This window comes from Vipera berus (genome assembly GCF_964194415.1).
Source record: "Vipera berus genome assembly, chromosome: 6".
NCBI lineage: Eukaryota > Metazoa > Chordata > Lepidosauria > Squamata > Viperidae > Vipera > Vipera berus.
The window spans coordinates 68,104,273-68,130,299 of record NC_138208.1 but is presented as its reverse complement, the minus strand read 5'-3'; the positions used below and the strand labels follow the sequence as shown (position 1 = coordinate 68,130,299).

Below are 26,027 nucleotides of genomic sequence, written 5' to 3'. Positions count from 1 at the left end.
CCATTCTTCATTCTTCTCTTAATGATCAACTAGTATCAAAAACAGGACAGAAGCACATTAACATTATTCAGTTAAATTAGTATATTTCTTAGTATTTTGATAGATAACAATTGAATATAAACATTTTTCTAGTATTTCTACAAATAACAACCACATCAATATAAAGCCTCTTTTCTAATTGATCATCTTAATTACCTTGTCATAAATCCTGTTTTCAAAGTTCTTATTTAGATTTGTATTCCCCGCAATGTTCAAAACATTCTTACTAGTTAAGGTTTTCTCAGAGTTAATTACATTTAAGTATTTAAATCTTTTTCCTCATACAAGCCATCCCAACAATTTTACATTTCTCATATATTAAAATAAAAGAAAAAGAAAAAAGAAAAAAGAAGAAAACAATATACTACTTGAAAAACATGTCCCCCTAAAGCTAAAATACTTGTATGTCCAAAGTTTTTCTATTCTTTTTAACCATATTCAAACATATTTAATCTTTAAATATTCCATCTAATAAATCCAATCATTTAATCTTTGAAATCTATTCAAAACATTCTTATCAATTGAAATTTTCTCAAAGTCAATTACACTTAAGTATCTAAGACAGACATGTCAAACACAAGGCCCGGGGGCCGGATCCGGCCCGCGAAGTGGTTTCATGTGGCCCGTGAAGCCATCCTGGAAACAGTGAGGGAACGGCCTCCACTGCCTTGGCCCTGGCCCAGAGACGCTCCTTCTGCCAGAGACCCTCAGATCTGTCCCACTCCTGCCCAGGCCCCCATAGGCACCCTTGATGTGAACGATGTAGAGCTGGCCATGCCCACCCAGTAGGCCATGCCCACCCTGGCCATACCCACCCAGCCCCTTGAGGGCAACCGCAATGCTGATGTGGCCCTCAATGAAATTGAGTTTGACACCCCTGATCTAAGACATTTCCCTCATATAAACCATCCCAACATTTTATATTTCTCATATCATAAAAAATACTATGTTACTCGAGGGGCCCATCCCTCTTAAACTAAAATTCATTTATATCCAGAATTTTTCTATTTCTTTAACCATATTCAAACAGGTGTTTAATCTTTAGATATTCCATCTGATAAATCCCATCATCTAATTTCTTAAATCTAACTTTAGCCTCTCTTTTTTCTAATTTTCAATTTTTCAACATTTTTATCAGCTACTTGGAATGTTATTTTAATCTTTTTCTAAAGCCAAGCAACGCATCTTGAAATTATATTCTGTAAAGATTTAATGGAAGCCATTGAAATTCTACTGGGCTTAAGTCTGCTTAGACTTGATGGTAAATAAACAGCTTTATTAAATGTACACTTAAATAGTACTTTGGTTGGAGAAAGATAATTAGCAAGATTGGAAAATGTATGGAACAGGAATTCAACGGTTTTATTTTGCCCACAATAGGGAAGAAAACATATTTCTGTGAAACACTGGAATAAATCCTCAGTTGTTGGCAGAGGAACATAATTTAAAATAATATTATTATACGATACAAGTTTTGCAATGGAACTGTAGGAAGAATCCTACTAAGTGAACTCTATAGGACTCATATTTATATTGCGGCCTATGATTTGGGACTCAGGTTTTGACTTAGTTTTTACAAGTCTGGAACACGGGCTTTGCAAAGCTCTTATGTTTTATAGTAGAAATAATCAACAACTGAAACCACACCAGCCATCAAGATTGATTATTTTCATATCAAAGAATCTTCAAGATTTGTTTAGCAAACACTCTAGAAAAAAAGAAAAGACGGGGTGACCGACACATAGAATGAAAAGCACTCTGCAAATACACTGTTTCAAGTAATGGGAAGAAGGATGTTTTGCTTTATTTTCTATATAGTTTTTCTTGGTTTTCTTTTGGTCACCAATTTACCCAGATGTACATCTTCTTATAGAAAAAGTGCATTTCAATTACTGTACAAAGGAAATAATATTTTCATTCTTTCTTTTAAAAATTCAATTATGTTTCTCATTTGTTTAGTCTAAAATATTTTCTTCATTAATTTTAGGGTTAATACCTTTAAGAAGCCTTAAGGGACATCTGGATTCCATATGGTTTGCAGGGCTATTATTCATTACTAGATAAATTCACATGTCACTGGTAATCTCCTTCAGTACTATAAAGTTAGATGATCTTATTTTAATTGATCAGACTTATTTTACTTTTTATATATTTGTACAGTTATTTAATATTGTGTTTATTTATTGGAAATAAATGAGATGATAGATGGCATATTAAACAACCATTGCTTGATTTTTTCCCCTCTAAAAGGAAGTTTCCAAGTAACAAAGAAAATTATATAAACTACATTTACCACTGCATCAAATAACATATATAATATCAGTTCAAGGAAAGCTACTGTGTGGATTATGGAATTATAGAAATTAATTGTTATTGAATGTTTTTAAATATAAACCCAGACAATACACAGTTTACCAAATATTAAGGTGATTATGTTAAAAAATAATAAAATATATTAAAAAAATGTTGAAAAATGATTTAGAGAAATTCTCTCTAAAAGAAAGATTAAGCAGAGAAAGAGAAATGATAATTAAAAGTAAAGCTTTCCTATTTTGAAAATTAATGATGTTTTATAAATGTACAGAATCAGCATCCTCATAAATTTCAGACAAACCGCTATGCATAATTCTGGACATTAATGTGTAGCATTCATAGAATATTTCTGATGCTTATTATAGTAAGGAACCTTAAATTGACCTTACACTATGCGATATAATGAAGTGGCTGTCATTGCAATAATTTCATTTTTAAGCATCTTTAGAAGAATTCATTTTAAACTCTTAGAATGGGAGGGGCAGATTGCTGTTTCAGAATATTTTTTAGTTTTTAGCAGCTAATCGATTGTCCTACTTAAGGCAGAGAAATATGTTGCCTTGATTTACTTAGTATTGTAGCCCACAGAAAGCCCTATTCTATTCTGTGTGAATATTTTACAATTCTTACACCTTGTAATACAGACCGTGTTTCCACAGAATTGAAAATGTTTCCCAATTTTGATCATTTGTTCATACTCAAAAATAAAACAGAAATAAATTAAAAACAGATCCCCAAAAGAGAAACACCTTCAAAAGAAAACTAAGAGCTGTTAGTTGTAGGAATATTGTGGCAGCTTTTTCTGTGCCTGGAAAAGCCCATGACCAGTGCCTAGGGGTCTTAAAACATCAGAAAGGGTATACAAAATATTGAAACCATTCCCAGGTCTTTGACTGTCTTTTGTTTTTAGTAACCACTCCTGGTATAAAATTCAGGAGTGAATGTTAAAAACATAGGACCAAAAATGGAGCTACTGAAAAAGAAGTGGGATCTATCATTATTCTCAAGAGATTCTTCTAGTAGGCAATGGTTCAACAGGATGAAAAAATGGGTTGGCAAGTGTTAACAAAAAAGGAAACAAGGCAGTGGTATAATTGGTATTGTAGAAAAGGGCATGGCTGATTGACTGAAATCCTGAATAGGGATACATTTTTAAGAGACGAAGCTATACTGCAGCATTTTCTTTAGTTCAGAATAGTTTATATTTCTCTTCTCCTATATATGGAAACTTCTGAAGTACAGTAAATTAGGGAAGTAGCACTGTAGGCATAACATCAAGCCTTAAATATGGATTAGATTGCAGCCATACCTTTTCTGTTATGTTATAGGAACAGAAGAAGAGATAGGGATATGTGGGAATATCCTGTCTATTTGCCTTAACAATTGATTTGTTCTCTCTTTTTGTGAATTGTATGCTATATTGTGATATTTGCACCTTGTTAGGGCTTGTCCTATGAATTACTGAGTTAATGAAGTTTCATTGTTTGGAGTAGTATTGTGTAAGTCAGATGTGTCCAGCCTGCAGCCTGTGGTTTGCATGTGGCCCTGGACAGCTAGTAATGTGGCCCTACAAGATTTTAATAAAAATATGAAAAATAAGGGAGTTTGTTATTTACATATATTAACTATATTATATATTTTATATGTGGCCCAAGACCATTCCTCTTCACTCAGAATGGCCCAGGCAAGCCAAAAGGTGGGACAACCATGGTGTATGCCATAACTACATTCATGACTGAAAAAGAATGCTTTTTAATGCCTTAGTTGAGAACACTGAAACAAGCATTTGTATTCAGTCTTCCTAACAAATATTATTATCAGTATAATTGAAACAACAGCTATACAGTACATAAAAACTTGGAAACAAGTGCTATTGAATGAAAACTTCCATTTGTATTTTCATGCACAGAATTGTGTTGCAAGTATGGTTTGCATGGAAAGACAACAACCATCCCACACAGTCTACCACAAATATATTTGGTGAGTTCCAGAAAGAAAGCTGATCAAAGGTGGGAGGAGGGGAATACTCTAAAATATTAAAGTGGATACGGAAAATAATCCATAATGTGTCTAGTAAAATATATAAGACCCTATACAAGCCTTCAATAAAATTTGAAGCTGTAAAGCTAAGTTACAAATTAAAATATTGAGAAGGCTGTTCACTGAGGGCAACAGAGAAAGTAAGATGTCCAATTATGGATCTCCAGAAAAGATGATTATTAAAAGGAGGAAAAAAGAAGACATTAGTGTGTGTTTATGTTTATGTTATAGATGAGATCAATTTTAGAAAGGTTCCTGAAATTTAAATAGAAATAAGATATATTTCGGTATAGTAGGAGAAGCTGTGACCAAAGTATCTATATGTGCACACTAAGCCTGCTGTCCATGTGCTAATCAATCACCGATGGTCTTTCAGATAAAGAATATTTTCAACAAACTTTGCCCTCAACAATTCTTCAATTCTAGACTGTTTTCTGAAAAATACAGCTATTAGAATTGAGAGACAGAGTTTCTCAAAGTAAAGATTTTAGTTATGTAAACCACCAATGCTTTCCCAATTTCAAGTCCAAAAAGCACAAAGCAAATAGTCCATTAAACAATGGGAAGAATGGGAGGAAAAAGCATAAGAGAAGAATATAAAAAAAGAAATTGTAGAGGGCAGTGAAAAGTTTCAATAAATTCTTTGTAGTATACAATAAAGATTCTTATCTTGTCTGAAGACCTTCATCCAACTGTGATCTTAGATAATAGTCATGCTGTGCTGAGCTGAACATCTGGGAAATATGTCTGAGATCTTGCCAGCTCAGAACCAGACAAGAGTATATGAAAACTATATGAAGAATTAGCTTTATGTATACTGTACATTAAAAAGTTATACTTTAGCAACTTTTCAGATTTCTTTGTGTATAGAAATATAATAGGTTAAAATATATTTTCAAAACATTTTTGATAAGGTCTGTAAAAGTTGTGGTTGTATATACATAACAGCAATGAGAACCATTGAATGTAATAGAATTTTGACGTGAATAAAATTGTCCGGTAAGCAAACTTGTCAGTCATGAAAGCATATGGATGGGCAATCTGTAGCCATAGGCTGCCTATGCCTCTTGTCCTTTGAAACCTTCTTGTATATGTTGCCAAACATTGGTAGAATGATTGTCAAAAATTACTTTATGGGTGGGTAGCTAATTAAGCTGGAAGGTTGGACAAAAACAACTGTATGGTTATGTGAGTACTGCATTGTTTTTCACCAAAGAAATAAGATTGTTTTATTTAAATTGTTCATATCATCTAGGATGTCAACTAATGTAATGAATTTATGGATTATGTCCAGTTGTCCAGAAGGATAAAATTCGAAGCAAACTGTCAAGAGCTTGAAAAAATTATGTTCCTACAACAGAATTATGAAGAACGTAGATAAATGTATAATAATACAAAAATAATCCAGTCTTCATGTACATGATGGATATGGGAAAACTCTGTAAGCATGTATGAAGGTTGAGGAAATGAAAGTCTTAAAATATTATTCAATATTCTGAATATTTCTGGCCATGGAGCAGAAAACAGTAGGAATTCCATAGCTACTATATTATATTTTGACAAGCTAGTCCTCAATGGAACTGCATCTACATGGAGGGAAGTATGCAGAGGGGTACCCCAAGGCTCTGTTTTAGGCCCAGTACTCTTCAACATCTTCCTCAATAATTTGGATGAGGGGATAGATGGGGAACATATCAAATTTGCAGGTGGGTAGGAATAGCCAACACTGCAGATGATAGGCTTAAGATATAGAAGGAACTTGACAGATTTGAACATTGGGCACTATCTAATAAAATGAAAAACCAAATGCAGTATTCTAAGGTATAGCATAGGTGGTACCTGGCTCAATAGTGGCAACTGTGAGAGGGATCTTGGAGTCCTAGTGGATAGTCATTTAAATATGAGCCAGCAGTATGCTGCAGCTGCCAGAAAAGCCCGTATAGTTCTAGGCTGCATTAACAGAAGGATAGAATCAAGATCATGTGAAGTGTTAATACCACTTTACAATGCCTTGGTAAGTACACCACACTTAGAATATTGCATCCAGTTTTGGTTGCTATGATGTAAAAAAAATGTTGAGACTCTAGAAAGGGTGCAGAGAAGAGTAACAAAGATGATTAGGAGACTGGAAGATAAAACATATAAAGAACCATTGCTGGAATTGGGTATGTCTAGTTTAATGAAAAGAAGGACTAGGGATGACATGATAGCAGTGTTCCAGTATCTCAGGGGTTGCCACAAAGAAGAGGGAATCAGGCTATTCTCCAAAGCACCTGAAGGCAAGACAAGAAGCAACGGATGGAAACCTATCAAGGAGAGAACCAACCTAGAACTAAGGAGAAATTTCCTGACAGTTAGAACAATTAATCAGTGGAATGACTTGCCCACAGAAGTTGTGGGTGCTACAACACCGGAAGGTTTCAAGAAGAGATTGGACATTTGTCTGAAATGGTATAGGGTTTCCTGCGTGAGTAGGGGTTGGACTAGAAGATCTCCAAGGTCCCTTCCAACTCTGTTATTCTGTTACTCTGTGTTTATATTTTCCTGGAATCATGAAGAATCTTATAACAATATTCTACATGAATGGAATACATGGAGGGACAGCTTGGAATTCCCAAGAGTACTAAGGGCTACTTTAAAAAAATATATATCAAGGACCACAGTGATAGAAAGAGGGAACTAAATTCGTCCTATTCCTATTTACACCCCTTCTTTCCAGACTAAAAATTATTCAGTGTTGTACTATAGAAATATACATTATTTTTAGTCAACAGATTGCCCTTTTGAACCAAAGCTCCACAGATGTTAGGGTCATAGAAACGAGTCATAGAAATACAGCAGGAAAGCATTACAAAAATAATGAAATAGATGCAGTCAAGGGTAACAAATCCAAACTATTATCTGCTTCAAAACAAATTGGGTTCATGAGAAATAATCTAATTTCTTTCTGGCTCACTACTTTCCTTTTTTGCCTAACAATAAAAATATGGAATGGAATGCATGGAGGTAGGCACAAAACATATAAGCATAATTTTCTGCCTAGACATGTTGTCTATATCGATCAATTTCTCATGAGCCATAGAAATAGATCAATTTCATAGAGTGTAGATCAATTTCTATGAGTCATATAAATACAGCAGGAAAGAGTAGACATAGTAGGTACACTATTCAAAAAGTTTTCAGCCAAGTCTACTTAGCGAACGGTGCAGTTGTATGTAAAGCTAAAGATTTATGCCTACCTTATGGGTGAAAAATGGCTTGCATCTTTTGTTAACACCTGTTTGGATGGGCCAGACTTTCAAAGTTTATAGCACTGCAGGGCTGAAAATAACAATGTGATAACTTCTAGACAAAGCATCATATTGGTCTACCTCCTACATAAGTCTTGGAAGCATTAAAATAATGTAGGGGCTCCTTTTTGCTTTTTCTCAAATAGATATCTTGGCTTAGACAGAAAACAGTATATGCTGCTTACTTTTGAACATTCCTTGTTGAAGAAAGAGTTCCTCTGCCTTTTGAAACTGCATTGATTTTGGGTTGGTTTTTTTGATATTCTACTTCCTCTAGAGGGAGATGACATGGAGCCAGAATAGAAGCTTCCACAGAACGGTCCTACATGCAAGTTGTATCTGTGTCAGCCATTCCCATTCCAGTGGTGTACCTAATCCATGTGCCAGGACTGTAACAGACTGTATTTCACCTGGCTGGCAGGGAAATGGAGAACCTAAACATTTGAGAAATTGATCAATAAAGATAGTTTGTCTAAGCAGAAAATTATGCTTAGGTTCTATGCATTCCATCCCATACTTTCATTCTTAGGTGGAGGAAAAAAGTAAAGTAGTGAGCCAAGAAGAAATTAGACTATTTCTCATGAACCTTATTGGTTTTGCGGCAGATAATACTTTGGATTTGTTACCCCTGACTGCATCCATTTCATTATTTTTGTAATACTTCAAAACACATTTAATTCAGATTAACATTATTTCCCTATAGTTTGTGTAGAGAATTATAGCTACCTTTTTGTTCTGTATATTTTATTTTAAGTTGCCATTAGGAGGACTAAATGAATTGTCATTTAATTGCCAAATGTGCAAAAGGTGTGCCAGAAATGAAACAAACACTGATGGTGATGATAAATTTTCTGGCAGCAAATAAAAAGAAGGGCTACTATTCTTTCCCCCCCCCCCCAAGGGCTAGGAGACACTAAAGAGTAGAACAGTATTTATACCAATATGACTGAAATAATTTTTTAAAGATAAATACAGATAGTCCTTGACTTACAACAATTCATTTAGTGATCGTTCAAAGTTAGCATTGAAAAAAGTGAGTCATGACCATTTTTCACACTTATGACCGTTGCAGCTTCCTCATGGTCATGTGATTTACATTTGAATGCTTGGCAACTGGCCCAGACTTATGATGGTTGCAGTGTCCTGGGGCCATGTAATCCCCTTTTGCAAACTTCTGACAAGCAAAGTCAATGGGCAAGCCAGATTTACTTAACAACCATGTTACTAATTTAACAACTGCAATTTAACAAATGTGGCAAGAAAAGTCATAAAATGGGGGAACATTAGTAATTAACAAATTACTCAATTAGCAACATAAATCCTGGGCTCCATTGTGGTCGTCAGCCGAGGCCTACCTGTAAAGCACTTCAAGTTCGTTGCTTGCTTAAAAAGGTTTCTGTTTCCTTCCATTTGTTATTATCATCATATTACTTGGTCACTGACATTACTATTTCCTTGGTCTAAATGCATGGTTACTGAACCCTCCATTGTAATATCGCTTCAGCGAACACTATTTTTGTTAGGAAATCAATTTCATTGCATTATTAATCTTGGGGAAATTGTAATGTAATGTATAATATTGTATCTTCCATTAGGACAGTGAAGCCCTGCACATGCTTTTGACATCTGAGCAGGTCTGTCTTAGCATGTCTCACAAAAAGCTCAACCATTATTCACAAATAGTTTTTTGTGTTTCTCCCTACAATAAATCCCCAAACCACATACAACCTACTCAATTAACCAGGGCTTTCCCCCTTAACTTCTGTAATTCAAGAATAAGCTTATCAGTTCTAGTGGTTAGTATCATTGAAAACAGAAATAATATTATAGTCAGTATGGTCTAGTGGTTAAGGCACCAGACTAGAAAATTGGAGACTGTGAGTTCTAATCCTGACTTAGCCAGCTGAGTGATTTTGAGCCAGTCACTGTTTCTCAACGCACTTCATTGGGTATTGTTGTGGGGCAAATAAAGGAGGAAGGAATATTAGGTACGTTCACTGCTTTGACAAATTTCTAAAAATAGTAAAAGTGGGATAAAAATAAATAAATCATCCTTGGAAAATGGCAATACCTAGAAATACAACCTGGCTTGATTGTGTTTTACATCTATAGATGAGCAATTCATATCTTGTTGTAAGTGGTATCTTAAAGTTATTTTAAATATTTGTTTCAGTTTCATACCATATAGTTATTTTACACTGCAGGTCTCATTCCTGAGACGCTGAGCATGGATTAGGGATAAATTCAGATAGGAGGGCATGCTAAAATTAGATATGTTCCTTCCTTCCTTCCTTCCTCTAGTTATACTGAGAGAATATTAGAGAGAAAAGAACCAAGTCAAAAGAAAGCATATTTCTTCATTTGTCCACCTGTGATGATATCAGTCAAAAATAAATATTTTTTCTTGACATCTGCCTTTGCAAATCTAGCAATCACTTATTATCTAAGCCTAGCAGCCAAGTATTAAATATAAAATATATATTTTCTCTTCTGCCTAGTCACATTTCTTTTTCTCCCTTTCATTTTTGTTTGAAGTTTGCATAGATTTGGTTGCATTTTGGTTTGCATTTCTTTCCCTGATATTTTCCCATCCATAATCAGATACAACAGTCTGTTGTCACATAGATTTGCAAAAACAAACATAGAAATAACCTATTTTTTCACAGTCATTCTAGAGATTTGCATACAAGGAAGGAAGGAAACAGATGAAAAAAATATTGCAAATGGTGCAAGCTTGATTGCTGCCATATTCTGATAATCTTGTTTCTCTCCAGTGCTTATATTTTCAATATCAAGAAATCATTATTTCTAAACCCCTGCTGTTAATATATGGAAGAAACGCATGATTAATTAAATGTGGCTGTGTTCCACATAACTAAATAATACTTGCAGTGGAGAAGTAGGGTCAGCTGTTTTCCCAACACAAGGATGTATAGACAACACACAAACAAACATACAGTATCTAACAAATACAATGTCTAACAAAAAATTCTCTATTAGATGCTATCATAATGAGACTGCAGTTGGTATCAATAGCAGCTTCATTAATATCTTAGGACCTAATCCCCAGCATAAACCCCTCTCTTTAAGACCAAAAGATTGGAGAAGTGATAGTACCACTTTACACTGCGCTAGTGGGGCCACATTTGAAATACTGTGTCCAGTTCTGGTCACCAAGATACAAAAATGATGCTGAAAAAAGCAACAAAGTTGATAAGGGGTCTGGAGGCTACATTATATGATGAATGGTTATGGGAACTAGGTGTGTCTAGTCCAGACATGTCAAACTCGTAAGTCACATGACGTCGTGGGACATATGGGAGCTTTTTCTCCATTGCTGGCAATGAGTTGGCCACGGTTTCCTGGTGACACGTCCGGCCTGTGGGCTGGCAGTTTGACACCCCTGGTCTAGTCTAATGAAAACATGGATTAGGGGTAACATGATAGCTTTCTTTTGGTACTTATGGGGCTCTCACAGAGAAGAGGGAGTTGACTTATTCTGCAAAGCACCTGAGGGCAGGAGAAGAAGCAATGCTTCAAAGAGAGATCCCATCTGTAAAGGAAATTTCCTGACAGTGAGAACAATTAATCAGTGGAACGAACAGCTTGCCTCCTAGAGTTGTGGATGCTCCATCAGTGGAGATTTCAAGAAAAGATTGGACAACCATTTATCTGGGATGGTATATGGCCTCCTGTTTTAGGCAGGGAGTTGGGCATCTGTGTTGCAAATTCATGAAAAGAAAAATGGGGAGAGGTGGAATTCCAAGTGATATGATTTACTTATTTCCTGTTGTATCATTAATTGCTTTGAAAACATGCAATGCTTAATGTGCATTTAGCATTAAAAGAGATACATGACTATAGCAAAGGCAGTAAGATAAGAAGCTAACAGCAAACAGCCCAACAAAAGAACCACCAAGACCACTCCATTAACACTGACAGGGCAAGCCACTAGAGAACATAAATTGAGAGCAAACCCTACTCCTTACTAGCACTGATGTTACCTGATGATGTTGGATAGTGAAATATCTGCAAGAAAACAACCAAGCTGAGAAGGTTCCAAGGACCCTTCAACAGCATTTGTTGACAATTGAAATTTCCTGAGTAATTCTAAAACTGGATTAAGCCTATTTTTTATTTTGCTATTACAGGTAGTTTGACTTAAAACAGTTCAGTTTAGTAACTGACAGTTGCATCTGTGTTTAGAATAGTTTAATATGTAACAAGCAATTTGAACATATGAAAATGGAAGGAATCTGAAGCAGTTAGTATAGGTAGCCCACAGTGCAGTTTGGAAGTTCCATCTGCATTATTTCAAATTTCTACAATATACAGGTAGTCCTTGACTGACCACCATTTGTTTAGTGACCATTCAAAGATACAATGTCACTGAAAAAAATGACTTATATGCATTTTCCACACTTATGGCGGTTGAAGCATCCCCACGGTCACCTGATTTACATTCAGGTGCTTGACAACTGGTTCATATTTATGACAGTTGCAGTGTTCTGGGGTCATGTGATCATCTTTTGCGACCTTCTGACAAGCAAAATCAATGGGGAAGCCTGATTCATTTAGCAACCATGTTACTAATTTAACAACTGCAGTGATTCACTTAACAAATGTGACAAGAAAAGTTGTAAAATGCGACAACAAATTTCTTACTTAACAACATAAATTCTGAGCTTAATTGTGGTCATACATCAAGGACTGCCTGTACTTACATGACTTAAATCTCTTATTTCATACTTCCTAGAGAAAAGGCAGGATACTGATGGTGGTGGTGATGGAGATAATGGAATAGGAGGGGGTGGAGGCGGGTGGGAGAGACAGACAGCATAAAAATGGAAACAGCTTTTTCTCAGGAGCAATGGGAAGACTAGGCCTATGTTTTCTGTTGGCTGGACATTTCCAAAATCTATCTTCATTTATAGCAGATGAGATTACAAAAGATGCCTTCTCTAAATTTCTAGTTGAAAAATGAAGGCCTGCTGTCCCCAGAAGAGCAGACACCTCTAAGAAACAGATGTGGTCACTGCCCTGGGTCAACATCAAAGACAGAGGCTTTCTGTTGGAGAATTAGTGAAGCATCTTTGATGAATTAGGAAGGCAGTTGAAGTTCAGAATCTTTTCATTACACATCTCTGAAATTCTGCAAAAGATGGTACATAGCATAGATTAAAAATTGTATGTTGAGAGACCTCAATGTGTTTTGGATAGTTGTAAAAATAACTTCAGTTACATAGATGAGAGGTCCTCAACCTTTTGGGCACCACGGACCGGTTCCATGGAGAGAGGTTTTTCCACGGACTGGAGGGTGCGTGGTTTTGTGTGCTGCCTGCATCTCACAGATGGGACTTTGCTTGTTTGTGTGACCCGGTTGCTGGCATGCTGCGGCCCGGTACTAGTCCACGGACCTGGGTTTGGGGACCCCTAACATAGATGATATTTCCAGAAAAGGATGGAAATAACTAGAAGGGAATTATTTGGCAGAAAAAATTAAAATGGAATGATTGCTATGATAGCCCCACACAAAGCCTTAAGTCTATTAACACCTCTAAAACTCAGAATTAGGCTGGCCTTTGACTACATATTATTCTTCTCTTTGGAATTCAAAGTGATAGTTTCTTTAAGGGAGCCAGTATGACCTAAACATTTATACTGCTTTGTTATTCAGATTATGATGATATCCCTACAAAAAGAGACTGGATAAGCAGAATGATGTCTAAATTTGACATGGAAAATTGTGTCTTGAATATGCAAACTAACATTTGTTCCACTGATATATTGCATTACAGTGTTTTTTTCTTTTGCACTCAGTCATTCATGAAAAACAGGTGTGTGTGTGTGTGTGTGTGTGTGTGTGTGTGTATGAGTTAGTATTTCAACTGAGAAAATGTAGTTCCAACAATTTCACTGCTGTTTATTTCAGTGACATAAGAATGGATTTATATTGCTTTCATGCTAACAAGGAGCAATCTGTCTTTTTCCTCTAATTGCTTCTTAGTTAGAATAAACAAGATTGGAAATAAGAGGTGCCTGATTTGTTAGACACGTGGGAAAAGATTTGGGTGAGGAACGTAAAATTTACTCAAGCTCAAAATCTAAGAGAGAATTTTTACAAAATGTTCTACAGATGGCATCTAGATCCTAAAAAGCTTGCAAGTATGTATCCGAATTATCAGCCTAAATGTTGGAGGTGTGCTGAGGAAGATGCAACATACTTTCAGATATGGTGGACATGTAAGAAGGTTAAGGCTTTTTGGATAAAAGTCTGGTGGAATATGCAGAAGATTCTTAAACAGAGGATAAAGTTTTGTCCGCAACTTTTTCTGTTGGGAATAATTGCAGACGCTACAGTTGTGGACACCAAGCTGATGTTGAACTTAATTACGGCGGCAAGACTTTTGATAGGCCAATATTGGAAGAAAGAGGAACTGCCGACCATAGAAGAGTGGACTTTAAAGGTTTCCGACCTGGCAGAGATGGCGAAGATTTCGGCCTATTTGAAAGATCATTCGCAAGAACGTTATATTATGGAATGGAGAAAATGGATTGAGTTTATCCAGAACAAGTATAGGGTTAAGAAGTTTTATGTAGCATTCGAATAAGTCTTCTTTCGTTTTCTTTTTTCTTTTTCTATTTTAGTTTTTTATATATATTTAATAATGCTAAGGTTTGTTTTATCCTATATAAGCTAGAGAGTGATGGATTTTAGAATTTATAGTTGTTAGTATATGGTTGTTTATGATTGCTTTTTTTTATATATACCTTGTATTTAGCTCTGGGAAGTCGGGGGGGGAGGGGGGGAGGGGGGGAGGTAGGGGGGAAGGAGGGAGGGGGGGAGGGGGGGTGGCGGGGGGAGGAGGGAGGGGGAAGGGGGGTTTTTTAAAGGAAAACTGTATTTTAAAACTTTTCAATAAAAAAAAAAAAGAAAAACAGGTGTGTGTGTGTGTGTGTGTGTGTGTGTGTGTATGAGTTAGTATTTCAACTGAGAAAATGTAGTTCCAACAATTTCACTGCTGTTTATTTCAGTGACATAAGAATGGATTTATATTGCTTTCATGCTAACAAGGAGCAATCTGTCTTTTTCCTCTAATTGCTTCTTAGTTAGAATAAACAAGATTGGAAATAAGAGGTGCCTGATTTGTTAGATTATTAATCATACAAATGTTTACTGTGACAGACTTCTTTATCTTATGCAGAATTTTAAAAAGCTGCCAATCAGATGCCTCCATGCAACTCAGTGGTTTATTTAGATTTAATGTAAAGGGGTGTCTGAGTAGCATAGTCCCATAAGTAGAAATGTGCATTTGCAATGAATTAATGTACTCTTTTTGTGGGGATGCTAAAGCATGCAGGAGCATGCATCGTAATGCGTGGTTAAATAATAGATTAATAATTCCTTCTTCATTTGCTCCAATGAACAAGTGCTGTATGTGGATTACTATACCATAATCCCAACAGGAATATAGATTAAATGAGTTTTTGTTGGTGTCAGCTCTTGTCTTGTTCTAGACACCTATCTTTGCAAAAATCAGTGACCAAGCTGTTGGAACACCAGAATGCCCAGCCAATTAAAGCCTTCTTCAACTGACAGCATAACAATAATCTCAATAGATACTGTAACACATGAGCACTGCGATCTCTTCCATAAAGTCGGAGAACATGGCCATCCCATGGTAGTACAGGGATCTCACCTTTTTACCTACCGTATATACTTGAGTATAAGCCGACTCGAGTATAAGCCGAGACCCCCCAATTTCACCCCCAAAAACTGGGAAAAGTTGTTGACTCGAGTATAAGCCGATCCGCCGTTCTGCAAGCCTCCGCCACCGGCGGAGGCTGGATCCGCGCTCTGCAAGCCTCCGCCGCCGGCGGAGGCTGGATCCGCGCTCTGCAAGCCTCTGCCGCCAGCAGAGGCTCGATCCGCCATTTTGCAAGCCTGAATACACAGGAATACCCTGTGTGGCCGCGGCTCTCGGGGAAGCCCTGGCTGTCCGCTTCCTCGCTCCACGCTGCCATTCGGGGCCCGCGCGTTCCCCGGGCAAATCGCGGCGCCCAGCAGGCGAGGAAACCCACCCGCTCCAGTCGCCCCCCCTTCCCTCAGGAGACGCGAAGCAAGTGACCGCCCGGAGCTTACCGAGGACTTGCGCGCGGCCGAGGCTTCGGTGCTTCCAGGATCGCGCGCACCTCTCCCAAGCCGCCGCCGTCCGGAGACCTGCCGAAGTTTGGGGAGGTTTGGGGAGGTGCGCGCCCACCTCCCCAAACCTCCCCAAACGTCGGCAGGTCTCCATTCCTCCGCACAGACCTGCCGACGTTTGGGGAGGTTTGGGCGCCTCCCCAAACCTCCCCAAACGTCGGCAGGTCTCCGTTCCTCCTGCCGACGTTTGGGGAGGTTTGGGCGCCTCCCCAAACCTCCCCAAACGTCGGCAGGTCTCCGTTCCTCCGTGCAGACCTGCCGACGTTTGGGGAGGTTTGGGCGCCTCCCCAAACCTCCCCAAACGTCGGCAGGTCTCCGTTCCTCCTGCCGACGTTTGGGGAGGTTTGGGCGCCTCCCCAAACCTCCCCAGGTCTCCGTTCCTCCTGCCGACGTTTGGGGAGGTTTGGGCGCCTCCCCAAACCTCCCCAGGTCTCCGTTCCTCCGCGCAGACCTGCCGACGTTTGGGGAGGTTTGGGCGCCTCCCCAAACGTCGGCAGGTCTGCGCGGAGGAACGGAGACCTGGGGAGGTTTGGGGAGGCGCCCAAACCTCCCCAAACGTCGGCAGGTCTGCGCGGAGGAACGGAGACCTGGGGAGGTTTGGGGAGGCGCCCAAACCTCCCCAAATGTCGGCAGGAGGAACGGAGACCTGGGGAGGTTTGGGGAGGCGCCCAAACCTCCCCAAACGTCGGCAGGTCTGCGCGGAGGAACGGAGACCTGGGGAGGTTTGGGGAGGCGCCCAAACCTCCCCAAACGTCGGCAGGAGGAACGGAGACCTGGGGAGGTTTGGGGAGGCGCCCAAACCTCCCCAAACGTCGGCAGGTCTGCGCGGAGGAACGGAGACCTGGGGAGGTTTGGGGAGGCGCCCAAACCTCCCCAAACGTCGGCAGGTCTGCGCGGAGGAACGGAGACCTGGGGAGGTTTGGGGAGGTGCCCAAACCTCCCCAAACGTCAGCAGGAGGAACGGAGACCTGCCGACGTTTGGGGAGGTTTGGGGAGGCGCCCAAACCTCCCCAAACGTCGGCAGGTCTGCGCGGAGGAACGGAGACCTGGGGAGGTTTGGGGAGGCGCCCAAACCTCCACAAACGTCGGCAGGAGGAACGGAGACCTGCCGACGTTTGGGGAGGTTTGGGGAGGCGCCCAAACCTCCCCAAACGTCGGCAGGTCTGCGCGGAGGAACGGAGACCTGGGGAGGCGCCCAAACCTCCCCAAACGTCGGCAGGAGGAACGGAGACCTGGGGAGGTTTGGGGAGGCGCCCAAACCTCCCCAAACGTCGGCAGGTCTGCGCGGAGGAACGGAGACCTGGGGAGGTTTGGGGAGGCGCCCAAACCTCCCCAAACGTCGGCAGGAGGAACGGAGACCTGCCGACGTTTGGGGAGGTTTGGGGAGGCGCCCAAACCTCCCCAAACGTCGGCAGGAGGAACGGAGACCTGCCGACGTTTGGGGAGTTTTGGGGAGGCGCCCAAACCTCCCCAAACGTCGGCAGGAGGAACGGAGACCTGCCGACGTTTGGGGAGGTTTGGGGAGGCGCCCAAACCTCCCCAAACGTCGGCAGGTCTCCGTTCCTCCGCGCCCTGCCTGCCTGCTTCTTTCCGCTGCGGAAAGAAGCAGGCAGGCAGGGCGCGGAGGAATGGAGACCTGCCGACGTTTGGGGAGGTTTGGGGAGGTGCGCGCGCACCTCCCCAAACCTCCCCAAACTTCGGCAGGTCTCGGACGGCGGTGGCTTGGGAGAGGTGCGCGCGATCCCGGAAGCACCAAAGCCTCGGCCGCGCACAAGTCCTCGGTAAGTTTTTTTGTTGACTGGAATATAAGCCGAAGTGGAATTTTTCAGCCCAAAAAGTGGGCTGAAAAATTCGGCTTATACTCAAGTATATACAGTACTTTATTTTTATTAATTTGTTATATTTATATCTTGATTTTCCTCTAGCAGCTCTAAGATGCATTTTGCCCTTCATATTTGCTCCAAAATAGGCAGCCTGTTGAACTGAGAGCACCTGGCCCAGGTTCACCCAGTGAATTTCTGTGCCTAAGGATGGATTCGAGGTCTATTTTCTATTCATCTCGTAGACCAGGGGTCAGCAACCTGAAACAGTGAAAGAGCCACTCGGAACTGGTTCCCTCACAAAAGGAAAAACTGGGAGCCGCAAAAAATGTGTGCGCATGTGTGTACATGCGCGAATGTGCAGAACAGGGTTTGACTGAAGAGTGGAGCCAAGGCAAGATATGCACCTACCCTGCATATTTGAATTGATTGGTTAAACTTTTTTAGTCCCACTTTTTTTTTGGACTGCACATGGCAGAGGACTGGGAGCCGCAGGAGACGGCTGAAAGAGCTGCATGCGTCTCCGGAGCCGCGGGTTGCAGACCTGTGTCCTAGACAATTCTTTAGCCACTAAACCACACTATACTCCCTGATTCCTTGACTGCCTGCTTGACCCGTCACTCAGTTAGCCAGTTACAACATACTGAGATTGTCCATGTTTTTATCATCTTTCTTCAAGAGGCATATACTTTGTCAGGCAAAAGTGCTTAATTCCAGAATGCTTACTTTTATCTCTGGTACAGCAGCAACAGTTCTAGGGTTGTGTGGGTCAAAAAAGGCAAGATGGTAATTCATGTAGAATAGTTGAAGCCCTGTCATATTATATCTGTACCATGTTAACATATCAACAAGTGGGTAACACTTTAGTTGCAATGCCACAACTGATATCTTACCTCTTGCAACATCTCTTCTTTCTGCAATAGAATTAACTTTTATGCAGAATATTGGATTACATCTTCGTTGTTGATCTATTGTACATTTTTTACTGAAAAATAAAAAAAATGTTAAATTTTATTGAGAAAATACCGTCCCCCCCTCAAATTCTTCTTTTGTATTTTTGAGAAGAACATGTTTATTTTAGATCTGCTGTTCTTTATAGTTTTTATAAAGCTATTCTTTAGGTCTTTATGAAGAATTATTTTTCCTGAAAAGTTTCTACTGCAGAAACATAGTGTTCTTAGAGTTCATTTGCTGTCATGGTCTGGTAAAATTAAGTTTTTGCTTTAATCTGCTACCCTCTGGTGTGAGGAAGTTTAATCACCTCCTACCTCACATTATTTGAAGAGATGTGATGTCTAAAAAGAAACACACGTGACATAGTAATAACAAAGCACTGGAAAAAAAAGAAATACAGAATTCAAAACAAGTAGAGGACTCTTATTTATTAACACGTGCATACAGCATCATTTCTGAATAGGAACATTGGAGTCAATTTAAGATAATTTCAACTAATTTTTACAACATTTGCTTATTGTAAACCAAAGCAACATGTCTAGATACACTTTAGCATCTTATGATTTACAAACCTATCTTACTACTAAGGCATTATTAAAACGTAAGCAAAGTTCATCAGTGATCCATTGAAGTGTTTCATCGAAAAATGTTTCTACAGGGAGATTTCACTAAAATTAAATGCTTCATTTATTTAAAGGATGTATATCCCTTCTTTCTGGCAACAAATGACACTCAGTACAACTAACAAAAATAAAAGTGGTATAATTAGAAATATAAGTAAAAGTATAAATATTTAAATTCCACCTCTGGATTTTTCAGACATGAACAGGTATATGTTCTTAACTATTAAAAACATACATAGAATAGCAGAATATTTTCTGAAGTTCTACAGCCTAAATACATTTACATATCAATGATCTGTCTAAAAATATTTTGCCTGCTGTTAATAAAATAATTGAAAGAGGAACCAACCCACTTCTTTTGCTAAAGAGTTGTTAATTGTGAGAATTCTGAAATATTGTATATTGTAAAGTAAGACAAAAGTGGTCTCCTTCAGTCAAGCTTGACTTCTGATGACTTCACGGAAATTATTTCCCAAATGTAGAGGTCAGTAGTTCACTAGTATTGTCAAGTTAATATTTCTAAACCCCACTCATGATTAGTCATTTCCTTATTGTAAAGACCTGTCTTTACTGTTTGGTTTGCTACCAACATCATGCTTCATTGTCATAACTGGCAGGAAATAGTCTATATTACCACAGCGTCTGGGTTAGCAAGGTAGGAAGCTTTGTCACAAAGCAGAGAACGGATACTTCAAATTGTGTCATGTCAAATATGAAAACAAAAGACTTTTGTAGCAAATCAAGACCCATTTTAAGTCAACATTTATATTTCTAACAATAACATAACAGAGTAGACAACCAATTCTTCTAGCAATCATTATGCACTGTGAAGGACTATTTCACTAATTCACCTTCCAGTTAGCATCAGGGTCATTTTTCATTCATTTTCTTTGTACCTTGCATAATTTTATACAACTGTTATCACTTCCCCCCCCCCCAAACTAATGGATTCCAATATTTTTGATGGGCCCTGATCATCTTGCTTAGTCTCTTCCAAATTTCATTCAGTCTGCTGTATCTTTTTCCAATGTGGTAATAAGAACTGTATGTAGTATTCCTGGTGCAGATGTAGCATATATTTCTATAGGGGCATTCTGGTGTTGGCAATTTTCAGTCACTTTCTCAATAATCCCTAGCATGGCAACTTGACTTTTTCATAATCACCATGTACAGAGATGACAGGTTCATTGATCTATTCACTATGACCTGGATAGTTAGAAAAAAACACATCTGTATATATCCAAAGTCAGTGGGATTGTCAATCTTTCAAGGGCAAAACAGGCCACGTAACAGAAACCAAAGACAGAAACTTATTTGATTGATATAAACTATAATAACAGAACCTTGAAAGCCCAACAGGTTCTCTTTTTATACTAATGAAAATCAAGGCAAGACAATCATAAGTTTCTTTTTCACTCTCCGCACTTAAGGATCTTTCTGGCCTCATAGCTCTTACTCAAAAAGCAGGTAGAAGCTGTGGCTAAGTCTTTGTACAAAATCTTGTATATCAATTGTAACATACTGCATCTTGTCATGCAAGTGTTGTGTGATTGTATGCTTGGCATGGGACTTTTTTGCTATTCAACTGGTCATTGAAAAATGTATGAATGTAAGAAAGTAGATTTAGAAAAATATATATGGTAAGAATAGGTTTGAATTATGGAAATTTCTCACGCCTGTGGAGAATATGGTCTCTGAATTGATAAGAATATTATGTAATGTAAATAAACCATATACTGTATGAGCATATTTGGAGTACTTAGACAATAAATAAATAAGATTAATAGTTGTTGAATGGTAAAAAATAAGAGCAGAAAGAAAAAACTCTGAAATGTGGAGAAATTTTAAAGTATGCCAATTCTGAAAAAAAGGCAATGGACAGGATATGGTCTGTTGTGAAGAACTAATGTTTGTCAAAAGAAATGGAAATATCTACAGTATGTATACGAGTGTACTTTTGCCTAATTTGTTACATAGATGTGGGAGTTGGATATATCAGAAGAAACCTGAAGGTGGATATAGTGAGAATATGGTTCTGAGAAATATTTGTGATAAAACAGGGTAAGGTCAAGAATTAATGGATGGTGAATAAGCCATGAGCCGAAGTATGATGCTCAAGCATGTAATGCAATCCTGAACAACACTGATCAGCAAATGCAGTTCTAAGTAATAAAGTTATCATTCAATTACATAAGTTCCCAATGACAAATGACACCAGGTTCTATTATTAAAGGATATAAAGATGTGTCCGAATCTTTGATTTAGAAAGACAGATAAAAACAAACCAGTAATTGCTAGGGAAACAAAATAAATTTCTCATTCTGCAGCTTCATCAATTGCTGGTATCCTCCCAGGTTCAATTCAAGGTGCTAGGTATAAGGTAAAAAAGCATTTGTGGCATGGGGACAGGTTATTTGAGGGACTGCTTTCCCGTAATTATCTCTGCCCATTAGCTCCAGCAGACAAAGCTTGCTTCAGGTTCCCTCTGCTAAGAAATACCACCTATCGGGGCCAGGAAGAGAGCCTTTGAAATATGATTTCCCCAGAGATCAAATTGGCCCTGACTCTGCCAGCCTTTTGTAGGGCCTTAAAGATTGGCTTTGTCCCCAGGCTTAGGGATCAGGAAGTAGGGCTGAGCCTGTGGATTGATTATATTGATTTGTGACTGATTAGTCTTGTTTTAACCCAGACTGCCATTTCTTGTATTTTGTTTGTTTGGTTTTACATAGTTGGCCACCTAGAGTGATACATTTCAGATGGGTGGCCATATCAATGGAATAAATAACTAATTCAAGTTTGGAAGCCTTGAATGTCTGCATGTTTGTCAGATTAAGCTGTGTGGCTGAGGCAGGGAAAAAATATACAGCTTATTAAGATTATGCTGAAATAAAACCTTGGAATAGAGAGCAGACATAGTCAGTAATCACTTCCCCCTGGGTTACTTAATTTTCAGTTTGAACAGGTCATCTTTAGTCAGTATTTTCTGGAAAGAACTCATGTGGATACTCGTGCAGTTTCAGAGTGAATGTATGGGTTTACAGTATCTCATATATCCTTGCTGTCATCTGTCAGTGAAATGGAACTGAATGTGTTGCTTACACAACCGTTCTGACCTTATTTCAGTTTAAGCAACTATTTCTTTTTCTCACACGGACTGAATTTTAGTGAGTCACCTAAGTTGGGACAGTCTACTAAACTGTTCTCATATGTGGCTTTTGCCAAACTTCTGTTTTTTCCCCTGATTGTGCTTTTTAGCGTGCATATATATTTGGGGTTTTTCTATGTATTTGACAGATTGAAAATTAGTTTCTTTGTGTAGAAGCTGTGCCCTGACCAATTTCTAATTATAAAGAAAAACTAACCCTTTGGAACAGCCTCTGGAATCATAAACCACTAACCTACATGCCATATAATTCATAATGTGCAAGTTATAATTTTTGCACTCAGAACAGCTGGTGCATATGATGAGCTCATAATGTGCATGGCTCATGAAGTTGGTTAGTGGTAGCTAGTTAGAGCAGGATAATAGAGAGCTGTCATAGAGAATCAGTATTTTGCTGTATTTTCTTTATGGGATTGTGTGAGGAAATTAATGACCAAGGGACTAAAACACTTGCCGGGTTGAAATACCATAGAAACTAGGCTGGAAATAATTGTTTTAGGAACTCACTATGGATTGGATGAGCTGTTTCAAATGTATAATTTTATGCTGCACAGTGGGCTAAGACCCCAGGGTTCTATATTTATATATTTTTAAAATGCATTAATTAAGAAGTCCTGTGATTAAATCTATTTAGTTTTAACTTCCCTGCAGCATTTCCTGGACTCATAATAAAAAACCCAGTTTTAGTAGTAATAAAATATGTACATTATCACTCTTTCTATGAATCTCTTGCTTGTTGGCTGAACATTTAAAAACAATTATCAGAGAAGTTAGGTGGCCCATTGTAGCAAAAGCAATGAAAAATTTCATCTCCCCTTAAAAGCTTTCCTATTAATTCTCCAGAGGCATCTATAAAAGCTTATATACTATAACCATTATGTTCATTTTTGAATATTTCTCAGAATTTTTTTTAGTATGCTTCTCTACACGAAGTTTACTTGTATCCTTCAGAATATATGATTGATGGATGGACAGGAATTCATTCTCAATATAAAGATTTATTGAAGGTGGGGTTGAAATAAAGATTAGACATAAAGATTAGAATCAGTTTTCTGATGTGCAATTCTGCTTGCACCAACCTGTCAGCATTAGGAGATGTCGTGATGATGCTGGCTTAGTATATTTAGCTTCTGATAACTGCTTCCAAGGCTAGGATAGTGTCCACATGTTTATCTATTATCTACTGTGCAAGAGAATTGGCACTTACTTTATTTTCAGAGATTAACCTGGATAATTGCTATAACTGCAGGGTGCTTTACACAGGCAATGGTGTTTGCACTTTCATCAAAGAAGGCTAACTGCTTATGAGTTAGAAGAAAATGTGTTGTTCTTCCGTTGATCCAGAACAAGAATATTTTAAGAGAAAAAGAGGCGAATTATCTTGTGTAGAATTGATTTTGCAGGTGTCTCTGTTATAGCTCTGTTAGGCTTTGCTTTTGAAAAATAGGGTCACTCAAACATTTCTCAGTCATGTTTGTATACTTACATTGAAACAGATATTTCAGGATGGAACAGTCACCTTTTGATTTGGAAGATAGATGGTCTTTTGAACTATTGTTTAGTCAAGCACATACAGTGAGAAACAATGAGATATACTGTGAGCATTGAGGTCCACAGGGAGAATGGACAAGTCACAAAATATGTGCCCCGGTATAAACTATGCCACTTAGGTACTTGCACCCGACATCACATGTATGTACAAAAGTGAGAAGCTTGCATTGTGATATAATAATAACAACAACAATAACAACAACAACAACAATAATATGTTGGAAGGGACCTTGGAGGTCATCTAGTCCAACCCCCTGCTCAGGCAGGAAATCCTATACCAGGCATGTCAAACGCACGATGTCACATGATGGTGCACAATGTATTGTGACTTTTTCCCCATTGCCGGCAATGGGGTGGGTGGGGTTTTAGGATGATGCATCTGGCCCACGGGCCATTCTCCGCTTCTGGAGGCAGGTTGTTCCACTGATTAATTGTTCTAACTGACAGGAAATTTCTCCTTAGTTCTAGGTTGCTTTTCTCTTTGGTTAGTTTCCATCCATTGCTTCTTGTCCTGCCTTCAGGTGCTTTGGAGAATAGCTTGAGTCCCTCCTCTTTGTGGCAGCCCCTGAGATATTGGAACACTGCTATCACGTCCCCCCTCGTCCTTCTCTTCATTAAACTAGACATACCCAATTCCAGCAGCCATTCTTTATATGTTTTAGCCTCCAGTCCCCTAATCATCTTTGTTGCTCTTCTCTATACTCTTTCTAGAGTCTCAACATCTTTTTCACATCGTGGTGACCAAAACTGGATGCAGTATTCCATGTGTGGCCTTACCAAGGCATTGTAAAGTGGTATTAATACTTCACATGATCTTGATTCTATCCTTCTGTTAATGCAGCCTAGCACTGTGTTGCCTTTTTGGGCAGCTGTAGCACCCTGCTGGCTCATATTTAAATGATTGTAAACTAGGACTCCAAGATCCCTCTCACAGTTACTACTATTGAGCAAGGTACCACTTATACTATACCTGTACATTTGGTTTTTCTTGCCTAAATGTAGAACCTTACCTTTTTCACTATTGAATTTCATGTTGTTAGATAGCGCCCAATGTTCAAGTCTGTCCAGATCCTCCTGTATCTTAAGCCTATCTTCTGGAGTGTTGGCTATTCCTGCCAACTTGGTGTCATCTGCAAATTTGATGAGTTCCCCATGTATCCCCTCGTCCAAATCATTGATGAAGATGTTGAAGAGCACTGGGCCCAGAACAGAGCCCTGGGGCACCCCACTACACACTTCCCTCCATGTAGATGCAGTTCCATTGAGGACCACACGCTGAGTATGGCTGGTCAGCCAGCTATGAATCCATCTGGTGGTGATGCTGTCTAACCCACATTTTTCTATCTTACCAAGTAGAAGGTTGTGATCTACTTTATCAAATGCCTTACTGAAGTCCAAGTAAATTATATCCATAGCATTCCTCTGGTCCGCTAATTTGGTCACTTGGTCAAAGAATTCAATAAGATTTGTCTGGCATGATCTGTTTTTGACAAACCCATGTTGGCTTTTAGTAATGACTTTGTTTGCTTCTAGGTGTTCGCTGATTCATTGTTTGATTATCTTTTCCAGAATCTTCCCAGGTATTGAGGTCAGGCTGATAGGTCTTTAGTTTCCTGGATCCATTTTTCCCCTTTTTTGAAGATGGGAACTACATCACCTACATCTTTCCAGTTCTGTGGTAGTTCCCTAGTGCTCCAGGATCTTTGAAAAATATAGTTCAGTGGTTCTGAGATCACATCTGCCAATTCCTTGAGAACCTTGGGGTGTAATCCTTCTGGTCCTGGTGATTTGAACTCATCTAGGCTGGACAGGTGCTCACTTACCATTTTCTTGCCTATCTTAACTTGTGTTTCTAATCTGTTTTTATGACACACATTTCATCACTTAAATGTTATCCTGGTTAGGAACAAGTAGCTATGACTGGGAGGGAATCATGGTTTGGTGTCAGAGCACATGCTTTCTCCATAACAGGTGCCTGATTTGATCTCTTGTCATCTCTAGTTTGAAACAATGTCTGGATAGAAGGGCTGA

General features: G+C 39.0%; 1 protein-coding gene across 1 annotated transcript in view; it reads left to right on the top strand.

Annotated features, from left to right (window-relative positions):
* ABTB3 (ankyrin repeat and BTB domain containing 3) overlaps positions 1-26,027 on the top strand; it is a 235,063-nt gene that overhangs the window by 118,982 nt on the left and 90,054 nt on the right. The gene's annotated exons all lie outside the window — the stretch shown is intronic.